The sequence below is a fragment of the Alosa sapidissima genome, chromosome 2, assembly GCF_018492685.1.
Source record: "Alosa sapidissima isolate fAloSap1 chromosome 2, fAloSap1.pri, whole genome shotgun sequence".
Taxonomy (NCBI): domain Eukaryota; kingdom Metazoa; phylum Chordata; class Actinopteri; order Clupeiformes; family Clupeidae; genus Alosa; species Alosa sapidissima.
In genome coordinates this window covers 41,313,320-41,319,414 of record NC_055958.1, presented here as the reverse complement: position 1 = coordinate 41,319,414, position 6,095 = coordinate 41,313,320, and the positions used below count along the sequence as shown (strand labels likewise).

At 42.7% G+C, this 6,095-nt stretch overlaps 1 long non-coding RNA gene across 1 annotated transcript in view; it reads left to right on the top strand.

The window, feature by feature from the left end:
* Positions 1–1,573: 1,573 nt before the first annotated feature.
* LOC121691845 overlaps positions 1,574–6,095 on the top strand; it is a 28,594-nt gene continuing 24,072 nt past the window's right edge. The window contains exon 1 of the long non-coding RNA XR_006025203.1: positions 1,574–1,609. This is a non-coding gene — a long non-coding RNA (uncharacterized LOC121691845). The remainder of the gene's footprint in view (positions 1,610–6,095) is intronic.

Here is a 6,095-nt window from a genome sequence, read left to right as displayed (position 1 = left end):
GAGTTATGAAAAATTTTAATGTTAATACCTTGGAGAATGTAAAATGAATTGAAAGTAAAATCAAGTCATTTTCATCTTTTTACCATGTTGCCAGGCATGGGCAGTATTTCTAATACATGTATTTAAAATATGTATTTCAAATACAAAATACTATTTTGTAATTGAAACACTTGAAGCGAAAACTATCATTAACTTGTTCAGAAAATTTAAATAGTCTGGCGAGGTGGGGCCACAGGTTGGCACATTCCCAGGATGGACCTGCTGCGTCTTCATCCATTGTTTCGCCCATGGTTTTGTCTCTTATTTAATGAGATTGGTGTTGGTGTTGGTGATGGTGTTGACTTTGGCGGAAAGCTGAAGGTGATTGCTGATAGGCTGTCACAATCAGTGGCGCCTGCACAATCCAATCACGTTTGAGGGGGAAACAACAAATTGAGGGTTTCTGAGATTTTTCTTCTTTTTTTTCAGAAGAAGTAACGGGTACTCACAGTTATGGATAGAAATGTAGTGGAGTAAAGAGTACAATATTTGCCTGTCAAATGTACTTGAGTAAAGTCATGAGTACTCCTCAAAAATGATACTCGAGTAAAGTACAGATCCCTCAAAATTGTACTCAAGTACTGTACTCAAGTAAATGTACTCCGTTACTGTCCGGCTCTGGATTCAGATATGATACTAACATGCAAACATTATGTATGGACGATGTCCGACCCTTTGGGTGATTTAGATATGATGCTGACATGCTGACATTATGCGGTCATATGTGTGAACGACACCGACGCACATGAACAGAATCTTGTGTGGTTCAACAGGTTGAACACGCACATGAACAGAATCTCTGCATCTTCTTTGCTTCGTTCAGACAAGAGCACACACACACACACATACACCCACACCCACACATACACAAACATTCACACACACACACACACACACAAACATACACAGACACACACATACACACACATACACACACAAACACACACAGACAAACACACACGCACACACACACACATACACTCACACAGGTGAGTCATGATGGCGCTGACTTTGTCTGCATCTGGTGTGTGTATTTTTGGAGCAGTGTTTGACCCACAATAGTCTAGTGTGTGTGTGTGTGTGTGTGTGTGTAAGGCAGCTACTACCACCAGAGAGAGAGTGTGTGTGTGTGTGTGTGTGTACATAGACGTGTAACACAAGGTTAACTGAACAAAACTGACCTTCCGCCAAGACACAGAAGGGAACATATATAACGGCTTGGCAAAACCAAATAACATAGAAGGGGTAAGCAAACTAACACTTGATAACACAAGAACTAACTAAAGACAAAATCCCCCCTGGCAGATGATGAGACGTGGTATGGCCCAACGAGCTGGCTCCCGGACTGTAAATAATAATCAGTGCAACAAACTAAAGATCTAACTAAAAATCAAACGGTAATCAAATGTTTAGAACTGAGGTGAACTGAGGTGATGTTGGCCATCACAGTGTGTGTGTGTGTGTGTAAGGCAGCTACTACCACCAGTGTGTGTGTGTGTGTGTGTAAGGCAGCTATTACCACCAGAGAGAGAGAGAGTGTGTGTGTGTGTGTGTGTGTGTGTGTGTGTGTGTGTGTGTGTGTGTAAGGCAGCTACTACCACCAGAGAGAATGTGTGTGTGTGTTTGGAGCAGTGTTTGTCCCACAATAGTCTTGTGTGTGTGTGTGTGTGTGTGTGTGTGTGTGTGTAAGGCAGCTACTACCACCAGAGAGAATGTGTGTGTGTGTTTGGAGCAGTGCTTGTCCCACAATAGCCCCATTCAACACAGTTCAGCGCTGCGTCGAGCCGTGATGTCATCTGATCACTCTCTGAGCACTTTCATCACCACCATGGAGCATGCCAAGCAGATGGAAGCAGCTCCTTTACACACACACACACACACACACACGCACGCACACGCACACACACACACACACACACGCGTGCACACACACACACACACATGCGCACACACACATGCACACACACACACACACATGCGCACACACACACACACACACGCACACACACACAAACACACATGCACATGCACATGCACACACACACACACAGGCCCACATACATGCACACACATGTGTACAAACAAACACACACACACACACATAGACTCAGGTGGAGGTAGCTCTCTTACACGCACGCACACATGCACTGCAAAAACGGCTTATCTAATTAAATCTAACCAAGTACACACACACACACACGCACACGTAGACACACACTGCACAAGCTGCTTACATCTAAGTGTTATTACAGACACACACACACACACACTGCACACACTGCATATCAAAATAACACATTTTGCTTGCAAAAGGCTGTTACTCTCTCAAAACACTTAACACATGCAGCAGTAGAAACATGCAACAATAACCAGCAGTCATGGCCTATACTGCATTTATCACAATCCGTGAATTAGTGAAACACACTCAGCACACAGTGAACACACAGTGAGGTGAAGCACACACTAATCCCGGCGCAATGAGCTGCCTGCAACAACAGCGGCGCTCAGGGAGCAGTGAGGGGTCAGGTGCCTTGCTCAAGGGCACTTCAGCCCTACTGGTCGGGGTTTTGAACCGGCAACCCTCCGGTTACAAGTCCAAAACGCTAACCAGTAGGTCACACACACACACTCACACACACACACTCACACACATGCACTCAGGTGGTAGTAGCTCCCTTACACACACTCACACACATAGACACACACACACATACACTGTTAGACATTTCAGCAATTTCACCTTATATCACACAGTAAAATACTTTAAATTATTATTTCAGTAAGTTATTGTAAATATGGGGATTTTGCACTATAAGTGTGGTAAGTCACCAGGTTTTTTTACATTGTGGTAAGTTACCTGTTTTTTTTAAAAATTACAGTAGTCTATGTCACCTGCGACCCCACACAAGTCAGTTCGTTCCTCTACAACGGATGCTGTTTCGCCACTGGACTCGAGAGAGAACATGACAAAACAGACACAACCCTGTTCATACAGTAGGTCTTCTTTTCGTCAATGTTTAGTAAAATAGCAGCTATCGATATAATATGACGCCGTCAACTTTCTGCCAACCGAGTGAACAGACATAATGCACATTCACATAACTTAGAAGCTAGCTTCTAGCTTCTAGTAAAACTTTTGGGTGACTAAGTGCTAGACGTCCCCGATTTTGGTGGTCTGTCCTGTCCTGTCCTAAAAACTAGCTCTATATTGTCGGTTCCCGATGTTTTGTTAAAATTGGCATCTGCTCTGGCTATCATCTTTGCAGTTTAGCTGCTGGACGTTTATCACAGTAGTTCGTTAGTATGGTGAGATAGCTAACGCTAGCTTTAGGTTAGCCCATGTCAGGGGTTGGTAACATTAGAATACCAGTGGGCTACGTGTTTTTGTGTGTTTATTTTGTTTCATATTTAGTGTTTATCAAATTAAGTGTTGTTGACTGGATAGGGGGTCATCCCTATGTTCCCCAGGTCCTATGCTCCCCGCTCGGGGTTAGGGTTAGGATTAGGGTTTTAAAAAAGGGTCCTATGTTCCCCGGTCCCATACAAAGCGGGGAACATAGGACCCGGGGAACATAGGTACGCGACCCTGGATAGCACTGAATAGTTTACAGTGTTGCATGTTAAGTGAGCCAGTAGCTAGCAGTAGCGGGCAGCTAGCTTGCAGGAGGGCAGGATCTGTGTTCATATGTCTTTGCTTCGATCTGCCATCGCCTATGGTTGTAGCTTGTCCTAGAGGGGATGTAAAAAGCTTCACCTTCGTCATACTGATTATGTATCTAATGCAATACTTTTTTTTCATCTGCTGTCTAGATTCTTCGAGAGGAGGGAAGGAAATGTATGAAACCAGGACAGGTGGTGAAGAGCGTTTGTGTCAAGACTGACACTGTTGGCAGCACTCTATTTATAAGCAATGGAGAAATTATTATATTTTAAGGCCAAAGTGAAATGAAATGAAGTGAAATGTGTACTTTGGATGAAATAAACTTTTCAATATTTTGCAAAGTTTGTCTGTGTTCATTTGTTTGGCAGTAGGTTATGTTTATATAATACATTCAAAGGGGTAAATACATGGTTACTTCTAGATAATACATTTAAAAGGGTAAATAAATACAATATTATAATTATACACATAATATGAATTATTAATAGTAATATTAATAATAGTAATAGTGTCCAGTACAGTACTGTTTATCTGGAGGTTAACAGTACTGTTACTGTAAATTGAGATACAGTAGTGGTGCTGTAGTTACTGTGTACATGTAGCAGGGGTAATTATGCTTCCCTGAATTTCCCCATCCTTTCTACAGTACAAGTTCTATATGCACGGTTGTGCATTTTCCCACGCCTCTGGGGTACAGTAGGTAGAAGGGGGTGTGGCATGGGTGTGGCAGGAATAGTTTCCCACGGGACCCCTTAAGTTTGATGTAAGAGGTCTTTTGCAACTGTCCCACGGCAGAGGTAGGTGTATTAAAATGTGCTATTTCTTTTGTTTTATGATTTTGTGTTTGCCTGTTTTCTGTCATGCATTCATAGTGTGAGAATTGTCATAATGTGTTGTGCACTTTATACATGAGATGTGTTTTAATGTATTCCAATCATAAATGTGTTAAACTGTTTCCTCACACTGCAGCCAGTTAGCGTGCTGCATTAGGCTAGTTAGTGTGCTGCTAGCTGAGTTATGACATGTGGTGGCTTCGATAAATTCATTGATGTCGTGTTTTAATAAGTGGTTTACCTGGTCTGTTTGGCAGGAGTTGTGATGCGCCTGGCTCGCTCCATGCCTGATTATTTTCTTTCTTTCCTGTCATCTCAGAGCAATAAACAATAAAATCAAGGTCGGTTGTGGCGTCCATCCTTTCTAAAACACAACGCAGAGTGATCGAGGGAGGGGAGAGACGACCTCCGTTACATACTCACACATCCATGCTCAGGTGGTAGTATCTCCCTTACACAGTCTGGAAGGCATCCCCAAATATCCAGCTGAACTTACACAAGCACACACGTGCACGCACACACACACACACACACACACACACACACACACACACACACATCCATGCTCAGATGGTAGTAGCTCCCAGCTAAACTTGTTTGCATGTTTGTGCTCAATCACTGGCTGCTACTCAATGATAAGGCTTTAAATTTACTGCGGCTGCCACACAATAGGTTTGGGTGCAATGATAGGAATCTAATCTTAGAGTCGTCTCCTCAACGCTCCACATCTCTCACACTGTATAAGGAGTGTGATGCACGCACACACACACACACACACACTGGATAAGGAGTATGATGCACATGCACACACACACACACACACACTGAATAAAGAGTGTGATGCACATGCACACACACAGACTCTTTATATTAAGCTCAGCATCACTCTTTATATTAAGCTCAGCATCACTCTTTATATTAAGCTCAGCATCACTCTTTTTGCACATGTTCTCAGTATCACTCTTTTTAGGGCTTTATGTGGAATCAACAGCCACAGTACTAACTTTTAATGGTAGAATGGGTGTCACGCTAACAAATCAACAGCCACAGACTACAGTACACACTTTTAATGGGTATCATGCTAACTGCTAACACATCACTGCCTGGTGGGGGATATATAGGCTGTAGAACTGCCTGGTGGGGGGATAGGCTGTGGGGGGATATGCATGTAGAGCCCCATATAAAGTTCTCACACACCATGCATCAGCAATGGATAGGATATAGTCATGCACTCCCTGGAATATTACCCTAATAATTTAAACCTATTTCACAGAGGCTAGAGACATCATCATGACAAGAGCCTAGGATTTCAGGCGACAGCTCAGTCACCTAGCACAGCCAGGTTGAGTGCCTGTCTCACTCTGTATCTTTTGGCATCTTTTGAGTTAGAAAAAAAACTACAATAAACTAATCCCAATAAATTTCTCAAAGATATCACATTAATTGTATGAGGTAGTTAAGTGCATGATTTGGCATTTTTAAAACTGTTTGTCATCTTCACTTCTGTGGTCATAACGTAGGTCTACTTGAATCGTTTCCATCCGGAAAAATACGAAAAGGCC